Raw genomic sequence first — 18,639 nt, forward strand, 5'->3', positions numbered from 1 at the left:
TCCGCCAGGGCTGCCCTTTGTCACCGGTTCTGTTCATTATATTTATGGACAGAATTTCTAGGCGCAGCCAGGGGCCGGAGGGGGCCTGGTTTGGGAACCACAGGATTTTATCTCTGCTGTTTGCAGATGATGTTGTCCTGATGGCTTCTTCGAGCCAGGACCTGCAGCAGGCACTGGGGCGGTTTGCAGCCGAGTGTGAAGCGGCTGGGATGAGAATCAGCTCCTCCAAATCCGAGGCCATGGTTCTCGACCGGAAAAAGGTGGTTTGCTCCCTCCGGGTGGGTGGTGAGTCTCTGCCCCAAGTGGAGGAGTTCAAGTATCTCGGGGTCTTGTTCACGAGTGAGGGAAGGATGGAGCGTGAGATTGACAGGCGGATCGGTGCAGCGTCTGCAGTGATGCGGTCGCTGTATCGGTCCGTTGTGGTAAAGAAGGAGCTGAGCCGGAAGGCGAAGCTCTCGATTTACCGGTCAATCTACGTTCCTACCCTCACCTATGGTCATGAGCTTTGGGTAATGACCGAAAGGACAAGATCGCGGATACAAGTGGCTGAAATGGGCTTCCTCCGCAGAGTGGCCGGGCGCACCCTTAGGGATAGGGTGAGGAGCTCGGTCACACGGGAGGAGCTCGGAGTAGAGCCGCTGCTCCTACACGTTGAGAGGAACCAGCTGAGGTGGCTCGGGCATCTGCTCAGGATGCCTCCTGGACGCCTCCCTAGGGAGGTGTTCTGGGCATGTCCCACCGGGAGGAGGCCCCGGGGAAGACCCAGGACACGCTGGAGGGACTATGTCTCTCGGCTGGCCTGGGAACGCCTTGGGGTCCCACCGGAGGAGCTGGAGGTCGTGTCCGGGGTGAGGGAAGTCTGGGAGTCCCTGCTTAGACTGCTGCCCCCGCGACCCGGCCCCGGATAAGCGGAAGAAAATGGATGGATGGATGGATGGTGAAATGTACACACACACGTACAGGTGAAACATACACACACACATACAGGTGAAACGTACACACACACACACATAAACATGTATAGGTGAAACGTACACACACACGTACAGTTGAAACATACACACACACACACGTACAGGTGAAACATACACACACGTACAGGTGAAACATGCACACACACACACACATACAGGTGAAACATGCACACACGTACAGTGAAACATGCACACATACAGGTGAAACATACACACACATACAGGTGAAGGGTGAAATGTACACACACAAACACACAAAGAAACATGTACAGGTGAAATGTACACACACACGTACAGGTGAAATATACACACACACATGCACAGGTGAAAATTATACACACACAGATGTACAGATGAAACGTACACACACACGTGTGGGTGAAAGGTGAAAAGTACAGACACACACACAAACATGCACAGGTGAAACATACACACACACACACGTACAGGTGAAAAGTATACACACACGTATAGGTGAAAGGTGAAATATACACATGCACAGATGTCTCTGTCCACACATGTGCGGGTGAAACACACACATACAGGTGAAGAGTCTGTAAATGTCCTCACATGTACACATTTATAGGTTGTACCTTTTTGCAGAAGTGGAGGAAGAAATTGTAAACATTATTTTGCACTTTGTTTTTCCATCACCAGGAACAATGCTGTCTTTCCTAAAACAGAAGATTTAAATCATAAACTGTATAAAGTAGGTGACGATGGGAGTGTGATGTCACCCATAGGGGCTCCAGTGAAATTAAGCCAAGTCAAGCTAGCAATTATAGGGGCTTATCTGCAACCAGGACCCATATTTGGAAATCCGAGTGCATGTAGTATAGCAAACAAACAGCCAATTGGCACTTAGCAACGCTGTTAATCAAACCTGTTGCAAACGCTAGAAGCGACCTCTGAGATATAATGGACCTGATTGGTCTGTTATTCATGTTCATATCTTGATTTAGGGACAAATAGTGAAATAAAAACCCAGGATCGTGTAGAGCAGGTTAATACGAACATTCTAAGACCAAAATGACGAGTCAGTTCAATAGAAAGTGAATTGGAGCCAGATTTTGAAGGAACAACTTTGCGCTCATGCTCATTTCTAATTTGAAACACCATTTATATACCGTATTTTCTGCACTATAAGGCGCATCGGAATATAAGGCGCACCTTCAATGAATGGCCTATTTTAAAACAAATTTCATATATAGGGCGCACCGCATTATAAGGCGCATATATATAATATAAACTACTGTAGTAGCTGGGGTTGTGTTACGCATCCACGAGATGGCGCTGCGCTAAAGGGAATGTCAACAAAACAGATAAGTCAGTCAGTCAAACTTTATTAATAGAATAAAAAAAAAACGTTCTGAAAACTTTGTTCACTCACAAAACAAGTTAATGCATTCACAATATAGTAACTCTTGAAATAGTGCAAAGCAATAACAATAACTCAACATTGTTCAAACGTTAATGTCCATAGTCACAATATCTCCCAGCCTTGTTTAGTTGTAAACACGTGAAAGAAACACGTAAAGCTAACTTTTTCAGTTCATTCCTCATTCACGAATCCGTCGAGTTCTTCCTCTTCAGTGTCTGAGTTGAACAGTTGGGCGAGCTCATTCAAAGTGCACGATTCCATCTCGTCAAAATCGCCATTATCCGTGTCGCTGCTGTTGCCTAACAGTTCAGTGACAATTCCTGCCTTCGTGAAACTCGGACCACAGTTGAGACTGATATATCAGCCCAGGCATCCGCAATCCATTGGCAGATTGTGGCGTATGTCGCCGGCGCTGTCTCCCCGTTATATAGCGTCGGATCCTATCGTCGCGGACACAAGGTACGTTCACACCGGTGCGTCAGGTGCGTCGCGTTCACATGTAAAGTCAATGGTGGACGCGTGTCTTGGCCACGCTGCGTTTTTGGCGGCGCGCCTTGAGCGTCCAGAGCGGCGAAAATCTGGCGTCTGCGCGGCGCGTCCACAGCTTCCAGGCATCAAGACGCCACAAAAGTTCAACCATTTGAACTTTAGTGGCGTTCGACGTGCAGCTGCAACCAATCACAGACCACGCTCCAGTGACGTCGAGAGGTTATTCTTCGGTACACCAGGAGCCACAAACACCATGATAAAAACTTAGACTCAAATAAAAAAAATAGCAATTAATTTAATTATTATATTTGGCTAATTTTATATTCATAAATGTAAATTTTCTTATGCATCCTTGTTTTTTCCTGTTTTAATTAATCAATTAGAATCTTACATATCCACTATTTCCAAAAGCTTAAACAAAAAAGCTATATTAACACTTGAAAGCTGCATGTCTTTAAATATTTTTGTTAAATGTCACAGTGGATCTAACTTTCTTTTCTTTTTGTATACCCCCCTGGCATTCTGTGTTCTTATTCTGTTCTGTACTCTACTTTGTTAACTTTTAATTTAATTTTATAATTAAAAAAAAAAAAAAAAAAAAAAAAAGGGAGCCACAAACACGGAGAATGGAGGACAGACTTGTTGCCCACAACTTTATAATGTTACGTTGGCAGATTATAAAGACCGGGACAAAAAGGACCTTATCTGGAGGATAAGTGGAGCTCGGTCTGCCATTGTGCACAGACCGGAAAAACAGTGCGCGTCCAGAGCGTCCAAGACACGCCCCTAGCGCGTCCAAGACACGGGGAGGAGGCGTCTGCGTTCAAATTTACAGGCGTCTAAATAGAGGCGTCCAGCGCGTTCTTGACGCACCGGTGTGAACCTACCTTTAGACTCGCGGTTGCGGACTTTCCAGCAGCGTAACTCCGCGCCCAGTCTGTGGTGTATTCATATTTGTCTATGATACATTTATTGTATGAGCTGTATGAATTGTTTGATTACGTAATTACGTGCTACGCACCGGCAATGCATGCTGGGCGGTCAACAGTAAACATGGTCTTACCGCACACAGTTGTCCCGCGTACTTATTACAATTCAGACTAAGAATTGCACATGGTGTCAGAAGTGCTGTGTAGTTTGTAAGATTATACTCCGCCAGAAGTGCCGAAAAGGGAAGAAGGTGGACAGAAAATGTCAAACGACGATGGAAACAATCAGCTGAGGGCAGGAGTTAGCATCGCGGCTAGCACTCCCAGCGCTACGTTTAGCATCCAGCCACCGGAGCCCTTTGATTTTTCAAAACCCCACGAATGGACAAAATGGGTCCGTCGTTTCGAAAGATTTCGCCAGGCAAGTAATCTGTCTGCGAGTTCTGAGGAAAATCAAGTGAACACTCTCATATACTGCATGGGAGATGAAGCAGATGACGTCCTGAGAGGACTAAAGTTAAGTGATGCAGACCAACGAAACTTTGCTAAAGTGAGAGACGGCTTCCAAAACTTTTTCATAGTCAGGAAAAACGTGGTATATGAGCGCGCACGTTTCAATATGCGCAAACAAGAGCCTAATGAGACTGTCGATGCATTCGTAACTGCTTTACATGCGTTAGCGGAGCACTGTAAATACGGACTGCTCCACGATGAGCTAATAAGAGACAGAATAGTAGTGGGCTTGGCCGACACGAGGCTGTCTGAGCGCATGCAGATGGAAAAAGACTTGGACTTGGATAAAGCTATTAATATGGCCAGACAGTCAGAAGAAATCAAAAAGCAGCAGTCAGCTCTGAGAAGTGAAACGACTGTGATGCAAGTAAATGCAAACGCTACTGACAGAGTGATGAAAAAGCACGACAAAACAAAGTCCACCAAATTAAAAAATAAAACTGTCAAAGCATATTATAACAAGAACCAAAGTAACAAATGCTACAAATGTGGAGGCTCGCCACATCCAAAACACGAGTGCCCTGCAAATGATGCAAAATGCCATTTATGTGGAAAAAAGGGTCATTATCAGCGTGTCTGCAGGCAAAGTAAAACTGTACAAAGTATTGAGGAGGAAGAGGAGCAAGGATTCTTCCTAGGCTCAGTTACCAGTGACATACAGCCATGGACAGCCAACATACTAGTGAAAGACACTGAAATTACTTTCAAACTAGATACGGGAGCGGATGTGACTGTAATAGCTGACTCAGACTTGTCAAAGATTTTCATATCAGGACAAAGACCAGTTTTGCAGCAGCCAGAAAAACCTTTGTTAGGACCTGGAAAAACACCACTTGATGTCGCAGGGTTTACAAAGCTACAGCTCAACTACGGAGCAAAACGCACAACAGAGAAGGTCTATGTTGTCAAAAACCTGAGCACTCCACTGCTAGGCTTGCCCGCCATTACAGCTCTTGGCCTGCTAGTGCGAGTGGATGCTGTTTCTATGGACACTCTGAAAGCAACTTATCCTAAACTTTGCAATGGTCTTGGTGAAGTGCAGCAGGCATATCACATAAAACTCAAACCAAACGCAGTGCCGTATTCGCTAAAAACTCCAAGAAGGATTCCTCTGCCTCTGATGGGAAAGGTTAAAGAGGAACTTCAAAGAATGGAAAAACTAGGTGTCATTACCCGAGTTGAGGAACCAACGGATTGGTGTGCTGGCATGGTTGTCGTTCCAAAGAAAAACAGTTCTAGGCTGAGACTTTGCATAGACTTTACAGGACTAAATGAGTTTGTCTGCAGGGAAAAATATGTGCTTCCGTCCGTGGAACAAAGTCTTGGAATGCTTGCAGGAGCCAAAGTGTTTAGCAAATTAGATGCTAACATGGGTTTCTGGCAAATCCCCTTGTCAGATGAATCAGCCAAACTCACCACCTTCATCACACCTTTCGGGCGGTTTCATTTTAATCGCCTACCTTTTGGGATCAACTCAGCACCCGAACACTTTCAGCGCACAATGGCCGAGGTCATTGAGGGACTTGAAGGAGTGGTTTGTCACATAGATGATGTGTTGGTGTGGGGACGTGACCAACAGGAGCATGATACCCGTCTCCATGCTACACTGCAAAGATTGGAAAAAGCAGGTATAACGCTGAATGTTGAAAAGTGTGATCTTTCCCAGAGTAAAGTAACTTTCTTAGGTCACATTATAGCAAATACAGGTATCAGCCCAGACCCAAAGAAAACAGAGTCAATCACAGAAATGACAGAGCCATCTAATGTGTCAGAGTTACGCAGTTTTTTGGGCATGGTGAATCAAGTGGGCAAGTTTATTCCTCATTTAGCTGAAAAAGACAAAGCTCTGCGAGATCTTCTTTCCAAAAAGAACGCATGGTATTGGGGAACAGACCAAGCTAGAGCTTTCCAAACATTAAAAGATGCTCTGACATCACCTCCAGTGCTGGGAATGTATGACCCCAACAGAGACACTAAAGTATCAGCAGATGCTTCATCCTATGGTCTGGGAGGTGTTCTTTTGCAGCTGTGGGAAGAAGGATGGCGACCAGTGGCCTATGCATCAAGGTCCCTTTCTCCTACAGAACAACGATATGCACAAGTGGAAAAAGAGGCATTGGCTTCTACATGGGCGTGTGAGCGATTCCGTGATTTTCTGATTGGTAAACATTTTTGTCTTGAAACAGACCACAAACCTCTCGTTTCCTTACTGGGAGGGCAAGCTCTGGATCTCTTGCCACCTAGGATCCAGCGGTTCAGAATGAGACTAATGCGTTACTCATACAATGTGCAGTATGCCCCTGGAAAGTCGCTCTGGACAGCAGATACTTTGTCACGCTCGCCTCTGAAAGCACCTATGATCAAAGCAGACAAAGAGCTAATGGAAAGCACAGACATATATGTGGACAGTATTGTAACAAATCTACCTGTTAGTTCATCATATATGCAAACACTGAAAGAACAACTGAAATTGGACAGTGTGTGTTCTCGCGTTATGGACATGTGCTCCTATATATATATATATATATATATATATATATATATATATATATATATATATATATATATATATATATATATATATATATATATATATTATATGTGTGTATATTTAAATTATTATTTAATAATTCATGTTCTTTATTTTAATATTTAATATGTGTGTTTATATTCATCCATTTATTTATCTCCATCAGAACCACAAACTAATTCAATAAATAAATTAGTTAATGAATAAGGCAATAATAATGACAATGATAGTAGTGACAGCAACAATAGAAACGTGTACATACAATGAAAACAATAACACAACAATAATAGTGGTATACAGCAATAGTGGTGGTATGATTGCAATTATTGTAATAAAGTTTACATAATGTCGTGTGTGTGTGTGTCTTTGTAGGAATGGGGGTGTGTATAGGAGTGTGTGTGGCGTTCTCATAATTACTATGTTAATGGTGTTATAATAGTCTATTGGTGGAGTTTATGTTGTTGATATTGATGACTGATTGAAAACAATATTGAAGTGGTTTATGAATGGTGTCCAGGTTTCCATGAAAGACGGTATGTCATCCTCAAAGTATGCTGTCGTTTGAGAGGTTGAAATGTGATGGATGAGCAAGTTAGACCAGTGTTTGATGTTTATTGACTGTTTTGATTTCCAGTTTTGTAGAATTATTTTCTTGGCGATAGTTAGAGATGTCAACAAACTGCTTTTATATTTAGGTGGTATGGTGAAAGTTGTAATAATGCCAAGTAAACATAGGGATGGGGAGGGAGGAATTCTGCAGCTCAGGATGTCTGTGAGTTTGTGTGTAACTGTATTCCAAAAACCCTGAACTGGTGAACATTCCCATAACATTTATTTTACTTTAACAGATTGCAATTATTTTGCATTTGTTTCCAAGTAAATTATAGAATTTATCAAAAATAAAAAAATATATAAAACATTTCATTTGAAGTGCAAATAAATCAACATGTCACACAATTTCAGTCAACTGTACTTCAAGTATTTTCTTCATTAAAATAAACAGTAACAATAAAGTGCTTTCAGTATAATACTGAAAAGATTCATTACCATGTTTTGCAAAACTAAGGCATTCAAATGTAAACCATGTAAAATAATACAAAACCTTTAACCTTCTCTGGCCACACACTGTAATTCTCTGTCCAGTATTCAAATATTAATCACCTCAGATCTGAGCCTGTTCCTCTTTGGAGAGAACACAGTCATGTTTCTGATCAAAACACAACTCAGACCTAATCTGCTGTGAATGCACATGTGGACAGGACATCATTTCCCATCATGCATTACGCGTTTGTAGTCCATGCAGGCGGCCGCAGTCGGTGGCCGTGTCCCAATTCGCCCACCTGGCCTTAGAATCACCATTGGAAGGGCGGTTCGAAGGGCAGTTACGTCATTTCCGGTGCGACAAGGGCTGTCCCATTTCAACCCACCCTACTGAATGCGGCCGAAAACCTGCCCTTCTCTTTGCACCGTTTCCATGGAGATCGGCCGTAACCGAAGCGTGCATCCGTGCACACTTCACGCACTTCTATATCCCATCATGCACCGCGGCTGCGCAAAAAAGAGAAGAAAATGGAGTCCACTGCGCAATACACGTTCAAATGTTGGTACTGGTTTACCTCATCTACAACAGAGTGACATGAAACTGTTAAATCTGAATAAAGATCTGTACAGTGTGTTTGATGATTAAAAAGGAGGGGAGTTACATGGAATAAAGGAATGTGGAGTTATTGCTAGACAATAAGAAGACATTATTATCATTAGAAAATATTACTGCAATAAGAATAATGTAAGAATGTTCGTTTCTATTGTAAGCGTCAAAGACCAAGAGAAACATAAAGTCAGAAGGGTTTAATGATCCACACAGGTAATGTGAACAATGAAGCAACGGACTCTGAGGAAAGGATAGAAGAGAGTCCTGAGACGTGCACAAAATCTTCATGAGTTCCGTACATTCCATACGTCTGTGCCCCTCGTGGGCACGTGTCATTTACTTTCGTGTTAGTAAATCAAGACACTAGCTTGATGTAGCTGCACTGCTAGAAAATACCTTATAATAATCAGATGGAAAGAACTGGCACGGCATAGAAGGGAAACAGTGCCCTCTACTGTTATTAAAGTGGTGTAGCCACTGGCCAAAATACCGAACCATTAAACTGCAATATCCCACTATATGTACCACTAATCAGTGTTCTCTGGTTTATAGACTATGAATGTAAAAATTATATTGTTACCTCTGTCTCTGTTATTACGTTTTCACAAGGTATATTTTGTTTAAGTTATGAAGTAGCTACAACTGAGTAAAAAAATCACCTCAAACGTTATATTTGCCTATTGATATTCAATCTAAACAGAAAGAAACGGCTGTGACAACGACATCTTGACTTTTCTTCTATTAAATAATAAATCATTAAAAATAACGTACGTAATGTACGTATCATACGCTCAAAGACAGAGGTGGAAGTGCGGTCCGTGGTATAGGCCTGTCCCACTTCAGCAAGATGGCGGCTACACTGAGGAGGGCAGATTCTCGACCGGAACCTTCAAACTATACTTTGAAGAGTACTTCGAAGGGACCCTTCAAAGGGTGCATTTGGCGAATTGGGACACGGCCTTGGAGTGAAGACTCACTGATGATTCTAAGTGCTGTTTAACCCCATAACGTTCCAACGGCCCGCCCTCGGACAAAGATCCGCGCGTAAAATTACGCGCACGTAAAATTACGCGCTGTTTTGCGTTTTAAACACGACGAAACGGACAAAACAAAGGACGTACGTGACCGAGAACACTGTGGATGTTTGTACAAGTTAAACTAGAGGCATCTCGGACCTGGAGCCGTTCGTGGAACCAAGTGAAGATCTCATGATGGACTCAGGAGCAGAGGGACCTTATGATTTGATGGACTGGATGCTGTTCCTGATCGGTAAACGTGGTTTATTCTGCTATTGACTTAATTGTGGGTCAAATATGTATTATGTGTGAAGTATTATTGTATTACGAAAGATGGAGACTGAAGTGTGAAGAACCGGGTAACTTTAATATATGTCCAGAGCATAGGCAGTGTTACATATATCGCTCCGCGTAGCGCACTATATTCTTCGTATACAAGACATATTACAACATCCCCTCTGTTTAGTTAACTCTCACATTCAACAAAAAAACAATCACATAAAGTGGCTATGCATTTCTTCAGATATCTTGACCAAAATATAATCAACATTTTGTGCTATATTCTTTAAAGAACAATATTAAACAAGATATCCAACTCCAGCTCAATGCACTAACAAACATTTTGGAATCACAAGTGGCAACAACACAAAAACTGACTGACCTGACCAGACACTGTGCACCAAAGGGAATCTCAAGACAAACCAGTGACAGAACAAGTGACTCTGGCAGCTCTACTGACCCAGATGAACCTAAAAAAAAAGCCAAAATAATACTGAAGCCACTTGATAAAAGCATGCTACATGTCCTGGAACAAAGAGCTACACCATCAACACTGCCACCATCAGACGTTAAACCAGAAGAACAACAGCCAATCACGGGCTCATTCACCGCCATAGTGGACATTGAGAGTGCACAAGACACATTCATAAATAGATCTATGACGCCCCTCCATGGAAAACAACAAGAGCCACCAACTGACCTGCTCGATTGGGGCCCAGGAGAAACACCAGGAGAAGCCCACATTGCACCACTGAGAGTAATGCCCGGACATACGCCACTGTACCAACCATTTCAACTTAAAGATTTTAACTCCTTGATGATGAGCCTCCCACGCATCACCCAGAGTGGACTGGCCTGGCTCCGTGCTCTGCTTAAGTACACAGCAGGAGAAACCCTCTGCTGGGGAGACATACAAGCCGCCTTGGTGAGAGCCACTGATGAGACAACTGCAGAAAACATATGTGGAGCAATACAACAAAAGCTTCATGCACCAATTCAAAGTAACACAGGCCTGGTCACATTCAAGCTTCACCTGTCAGAAGAACTGAAAAACCGCTTCCCAACTATGCTCCATGATGGACTGCTGTCCCTGCAGATGAAGAGTGGTGAAGATTACCACACATACAAACAAAGAGCCAAGGCACTATTCTATGACACAACAGGAGAACCCCTGCAGACAGGAACTGGATCCACAGTGATGTTTTTCTCAGCTCTGGTAAGAGGACTACCAAAACCAGTTCAAGAACGCTTGAGTGAAGTAGTGGGCCTCCACTCTAAGCCAGAAGAAGAATTTGACATGCAATGCAGCCACTTTGTCTCTAAATGGCTCCAGTCTAAAAGTGAAAATGAAGAGCAGAAACTAAATATGGAAATGGCTACACTAAAATTACAACAACAAAAAAACTCCAGGAAGAAGTCAAAGAGAAAGAAAACAAGAAGAAAACTACAAAGGTACTGACAGTCCAAGAAGATGATAAAGAAGAAACTGCCACAACAACTCAACTTGCTGCTGCAATCAAGATGGTCATGCAACAACAACAAGCTCCACCTGTCCAACAACCAGCTGTACAACAACAAGCTCCACCTGTCCAACAACCAGCAGTACAACAACAACCACCAGCTCCTGCTACAGCCCAAATGAACCCAGGAGTTATAATCTACACGGCTCCTGGAGGAAGAGGAGGACAAGCAAGAGGACGAGGAAGGAGTGGATGAGGAGGAATAGGAAGAGGGAGAGGAGGAAACATGAATATGCAACCCAATCAATGTTATGCATGTGGTGGAATTGGACATTGGTTAAGAGACTGCCCACTAAGGCAAAAACAAATTCAGCCACAACATGGATACAATCAGGTGCCGCCACAATAGGGGTACAATCAAAATTTCATGCAAAATGCTCAGCCGCTGATGCAGCAGGTCCAACCACAGATACAACCAGCTCCAACCATGGTGACATAACAAATTCCAGGACAATATGGACTACCCCAAGCCCCAAGAATGATGCCACTTCGCCGTGACAACTATGCTCAATATCCTGATGACCACGGGTGTTTTCATGAATATGACAACTGAAGGGGCCTACAGCCATACCAAGGACAGTTGCTGAAACCATGGAAAAGCTAACCAATGGTGGTCTTGATGATAAATGGACAGAAGATATGTTTTTTAGTGGACTCAGGAGCCACAGTTTCCTGCATAAGACACCCATTTCCACTGACTATAAAGACTATGTCCATTTCCGGCTGTTTAGGAAAACCAGAAACAAAATATTTCACTGAACCATTGGCAGTAAGCATGGAGGATTTAACTGCTGAACATGAATTTCTATACCTACCAGATTGTGAAATCTCACTCTGCGGAAGAGATCTTATGTGCAAACTCTCATTGTCTCTAGTATTCTGTCCAGAAGGAAACAAACTACTCACAAAATCACAGACTATCGCATTGATAAGAAGCCTGGAACCAAAGAACCACACCAAGATTTTATACTTGTCCCCTGATGTGATAGAAGATTTGAAAGCACTAAGCACCTAACTGATCCGGAGGCAGTACAGCTACCAAGAAGAGTGGCCATAATGAAATGCAAAGCTCACACTAAAGGAAATCATGTAGCAGACACAGCCGCAAAACAAGTTGCCAACTACAATGGAAGAGCAATGGCTGCCCGAAGATCCTCAACTACAAATGGAGAAACTGACACAGAAACACAAGACAAAATACCAGAAATGCCTGACACAGCACCAGAGACGACACCACAAGGAATAATCGAAAAAACATATGTAAGAGAAATCCAACAAGCAGCTGGAGCATATGAACATTCTGTCTGGACACAGAGAGGAGCTAAAAAAGATGAAGATGGACTATAGAGAAACGATGAAGGAAAAGTTGTTGCACCAGTACCACTCTTACAGATGCTATTTGATGAATATCATGGACCAACACACAGAAGCTATGAAGCACTCCTGAAACACATTGACCTTTGGTGGCACCCACACATGAAATCGCTTTTGCGATATTGGATTGACACTTGTCACACCTGCCAAACTATGAACCCCAAGAAGACCTATAAACCTCCACCTGGCACTTTTACACTTCCAAATAAACCTTTTGAGAAGATTGTGATGGATTCTATGGATATGGGCCCTCGTGGTTTTCGTTATCTTTTAGTGATTGTGTGCGAGTACCCTAAATGGGTAGAAGCATTTCTGTGCAAAATAGAGTCAGCTAAAGAAGTTGTTAAACATTTAGTGCAGGAGGTAATCCCTAGATTTGGTGTCCCTTATCAGATCAGGTCAGATAATGGAACTCATTTTACAGCTAAGGTAGTCCGCGACACATTAAAGGCCTTAAACATTTCTCAGCGTTTTGGTTGTATCTACCATCCTTCAAGCCAGGGTCAAGTTGAACGTATGAATGCTACTATTAAGAGAAAACTAGCTAAGGTTTGGCAAACTTGCAAAATAGATTGGGTCACAGCTCTTCCTGTTGTCTTGATGGACATCAGGAACAGTGTAAACAGAACCACATGTTTTACACCTCACATGCTTTTGACTGGACGAGAAATGCACAAACCAATTGGACCTTTCAACGAGGACTCTCCTTTCCTTGACTGGGACAAACAACATCATAACTATGTCCAAATGCTGCAGAAAATAGTCTCTGAAATGCACAAATGTAGAGAAAGGACTCACACTGTTCAAATGACTCCAGACGCTGACAATGACATGGCCCCTGGTTCCTGGGTCTACATTAAAGTACACAAACGCAACAACTGGACTCAACCCTACCAAACTGGACCCTACAAAATCACTCAATCAACCGGGAGATCTGTGCAGGTCGGCGATTCTAAGTTCTGGTACCATCTATCACATTGTATCAAGTGTCCAGTGGACCCCACTCAACGCACCCTTGCCGAAGTTCGCACTGACATAAACACAGCAGCTCCAGAACCAGATGGGGAGGGACCAGGCACACCCAGACACACCGGGCTCCATTAGAGGAAGAAGAGAGAGAAAAAGGGGGAGTATAGACCATGCCCTCATTTTCCATGTACCTTACCTGAACTTCTTTATTTTTTCTTAATCATTTCTATTTTTCTTGTTTTAGCTTGGTGGTATCTACACAATAGTGAGATGAAAGAGGACCTCGGACAGCCAACAAGATCAACCACAAATGCCACAAATATAACAAGTGACATGCACCCTCCGGCTGGAGGGGATCGCAACAATACAGGTATGAAACGGAGAGCACTGAAAAGGGCACCAAGAGAAACAGGTTTAAAATCTACAAGAAACAAATTCACTATTAATTGTTTAGAAGGACAGGACTGTACAGCACAATTTGATGCATGTGACTTTCTGACCTGCATGACTGACCCTTGTGAACTCTCAAATAGAAAAATATCTATTGTATCAGACATGAAACCTGGATATTTGATTACAATTGCCTCAACTACTGACTGGACCCATAAATACAAGCCAGACTTTCCACAAAATCCTACTTTACCTAAACGTCTCACTATAATAAGAAGCCCCAAGCCTTACACACTGTAATGCAGTCATTTTAACACTGAAATCACCTGCTCCATCTGATAATAGTACATTTATCCTATGCTTACTTAAGTCAGTGGGAGAACTTACAACAAAGTTTTCATTATATGTACATCCATGCCCACCATCACGAAACGCCAGCAATTGACTACTGCACCTGCCCCTTATAACAATGATACAGACATAATATGTATGCTCAAATTGTTTACACAAAACTTTCGATAGCACTGATAACTGTTATCATTTAGACAAAGTATTTCCAGTTGTCACTTCTAAAGATGCGCCATTCAATTGGGCTGTTGGAGACAGAAAATACACCTGTTTTGCGAGCAGGACACATACAAACCCTGACAAACAATTTGGAGATTTTACTGACTTGCATTGTAACAGAACATTAATGTCTGAACCTTATGTAGACTTATTCCATCATTCACTAGCAAGAGCAGATATTTGGTGGCTCTGTGCAGACCTACGCTTACATGCTATGCTACCCAAGACCTGGACTGGACAATGCATCCTGGTAATGCTTATTATCCCTTTTACTCTTATACCTGCTGACGCATTTCCCACTATTGACGACTTTAAACTACCTGATAATCCATATGCTATTAAACTACACCAAATCCAGAAACGATCTCTGTTATTCCCTTCCAAAGACAAACCCTTAGGCTCATTCAATAAAGACATTTATCTTAATGCTGTAAACACACCCTGTTGTGTCCCAGATGAATATAAGGCCCAGGATGAGGTTTTGGCAGGTTTAGCCTCTATTTTGTTTTCATGGGTCACATCTAATAAAAATGTAGCCTGGATAAATTACTTATATTATAATCAACAAAGATTTTTGAACTTCACTGTTGAAGCTCTAGAAGGAATAACTGAACAACTGGGTCCCACATCTCTGATGGCCTGGCAGAACCGTATAGCTTTAGATATGTTATTAGCCAAAGAAGGTGGTGTATGCTCTATGTTTGGTACTGAGTGTTGTACATACATTCCCAATAACACTGCCCCAGATGGAAGTGTCACAAAAGCCCTGCTTAAACTCAAATCATTAGCTTATGAATTATCTGAAAATTCAGGGATCCCCAACAATTCTTGGTCAGCCTGGTTCCACAGAATTTTTGGTCCCTGGACAGGAACCATTGTCTCTGTTTTCACTATTATCATGATCATCATTGCAGTACTTATAATTGGATGTTGTGTGGCCCCCTGCTTTCGTAATCTAATTGAACGACTTATCACTACTGCTATAGCTAAACAACAACCACACGCTCAGCTTTTGCATTTGTCTGCCTCTGAACCCCTACTGATGAATAATTCACCTGATGACTCTGACTTTGAAACTGACTCAGTTTAAATTTTATTTTATTCTTGGTGTTTCCTTCAGTAGCTGCTCTTTGTTTCATCCATGCTGTCCGAGTGTTATACACATTTTATAAATCTGAGTGTCACATATTTTACACAATGTTTTATGATTTGAAGCTCTGCTAACATTTTATGAAATTATCCTCTTGATATTGATAATTTTTATATATTTTTTATGTTTTAGCTAAGACTTATGATTTTCTGGGTGGTTTATTTTATTTTTGTTGAAAGGTAGCGACTGGCGCCTTTCTTTTAGTGATCACATGTGTATGTGATCAAAAGGGGAATTGTGAACAATATACAAATATATTACAGTATTTCTTCACAATAGCTTCTTTGATACAGAACGAGTGACACCCACTCTGAGATGATTAAAAACACTGATGTAATCGCAAATTGTCAGACTCTGCATTTGATGTTACATGGACTTTGCATCTGATTCTGCTGTGCGCTGCCTTTAACCCGACTGTAAAATAAAAATCTACAGAACAATTCCCGAGCCTCTGCGCCTGTTCTTCTGACAACAGAACAGAAACCGACAATAGTATTCTGATTTTAACAATATAACTTTTTTCTTTAGCTTGCATGTAGGCATAACAATCAAATTAGTAACCATTAATTACTCACAACCAACAGATTAGGGGTTTTTTTCTAAACATAGTCTTTGTACTGGGTTGGCTTGTTTATAACTCTGCCAGATCTAGTGTGTACTTGTTGTACAAGTTTTTGTTTTTCACAGTTCTTGTCTGTTTCACGTGGTGTTTCATGGATTGCTTCTGCAGAGTCATTGTGACCTTCGTGGGTTTCAGCTTGTTGTAGTGGTTCTGCAAACTGAATCCTCCTTGTGTTGCTCTGTATGGTTGGTTTGAAAAGTTCTCTTAAGTGGCTCCTGCAGCGTCTGATTTGGTTCCCATTTGGTGTTTGAACAATGTAACTCCTTGGCCCACTGCTCTTTTCCACAATGGTTGCTGGGTGCCACGTTCCCCTTTCTTTGTTCAATACAGTCACATGTTGTCCTGGGTGAAGAGGTGGTAATTCCTTACGACTGTTTCTGTCATGATGTTCCCTCATGTCTGCTGTTCTTTGTTCTAGTTGCAATCTGTACTCTTCTCTTCCAGGGTCTGTTCGACTTGGTAGAAGGGTGGTGATGGGTCTGCCAAAAATCAGCTCTGCAGGTGATGGAAGTTTATTGTCAATCGGTGTTGCTCTGATCTGTAGTAGTGCCATTTGTAGACTTCCACCAATCTTCAGTGTCTTTTTAAGAATTGATTTGATGTGTCGGATATGTCTTTCAATGAATCCATTGCTTTTTGGGTAATGGGGAGAGCTTGTGATGTGTTAAATACCCCATTCCGCTGTGAACTTTTTGAAAGCTTCTCCTGTATACTGTGTTCCATTGTCCGTCAATATTTCATCAGGACGTCCAAATAGTGACATATACATTTGCATTGGTTGGTACCTTATGTGGGTGGAGAGGTTGTTTTGGGTTTGCATCCTGGTACTCTATACATATCACACAGGATCTGCATATCCTCTCAATTTCATCATTCATTTTTGTCCAGTATACACTTTCTCTTGCAAGACGACGTGTTTTCTCGATTCCTGGATGACTTGAATGTAGTTGTTTTAATATACTCTGTCATCGAATCAGGAATAAGCACTTGTCTGCCTTTGAATATGACTCCTGCCTCTACAGCAAGTTCGTCCCTGAATGACCAATAGGCATGTAGATTTTTTGGGAGATCAGATATTTTTTCTGGCCATCCTTGATGAATCACTTCCTTCAGTGCATTTAGTTCGAGATCTTTGGTTGTTTCTGCACAAAGAGTGTTCTGTTTTTTGGGAGAAAAGTTGATAAGTGCTATAGTGTGCATTTCAGAGTCTTCTGTTTCAAGAACTATTCCATCAATACGCTCGTCCAGTTCTATTTCGCTACTGTTCTCAGGATTTGGTAATCGGCTAAGGGTGTCAGCCAGGATCACCTGTGGTCCAGGCCTATACATGACCTCGAAATTGTAACCTTGCACTTGCACCAGCATTCGTTGTAACCTTGGTGGAGCCGCATGTAGTGGTTTTCGACATATGGTTATAAGTGGCTTGTGATCTGTAATCACTATGAATGCTTTGCCGTACAGATACGTGTGATACTGTTGTATACCATAGACAATAGCTAGCATTTCTCGCTCAATGTTGCTATATCTAGACTGCGTATCTGTGAGTGTTTTGGATCCAAAGGCTATAGGTTGGCTGTTTTGCACGAGTGCCACCCCTAAACCTTTCTGTGATGCATCTACTTCGAGTGTTAGAGTCATCTTAGGATCGTAGTATTTCAAACAGGCATCTTCAGTGATTATTGCTTTCAGGTCATCGAAACAATTTTGGTAGTTTGAGTCCCATGACCATGGTATGTCATTTTTTAGTAAGCCTCTTAAGGTGTGTGCTTTGTCTACAAACTTTGGTATATAGGGAGACAGATAAGATAACATCCCAATGAATCTGTGTAGTTCATCTTTGTTTTGGGGTGTTGGCATTTTTTGAATGTCTCGGATTTTAGTCGGATCTGGTCGGATGCCATTGGCTGTGTACTGGTTATCAAAAAATGAGATTTGGTTTTGCTTGATATTGCATTTATCACTGTTGAACACCAAACCTGTGTTTGCAGCACGTTCCATCAGGCTGATTAGGTTCCTGTCATGTTCCTCCTCATTTTCCCCATAAACTGCAATGTCATCAGCAATGCTCACTACTCCTTGTAGTCCCTCCAGGATCTGATCCATCTTGGCCTGAAAGATATCTTGAGACACACTTAGTCCAAATGGTAAACGTTTCCAGCAGTATCTGCCGAATGGAATGCGAAATGTTGTTAACAGTTGTGAGTCTTCATTCAAATGTATGGACCAATATCCTGCCTTTGCATCTAATTTGCTGAATATTTTCGCTTTTGCAAATTTTGGGTTGA

This window comes from Periophthalmus magnuspinnatus, chromosome 21 (assembly GCF_009829125.3).
Source record: "Periophthalmus magnuspinnatus isolate fPerMag1 chromosome 21, fPerMag1.2.pri, whole genome shotgun sequence".
NCBI lineage: Eukaryota > Metazoa > Chordata > Actinopteri > Gobiiformes > Gobiidae > Periophthalmus > Periophthalmus magnuspinnatus.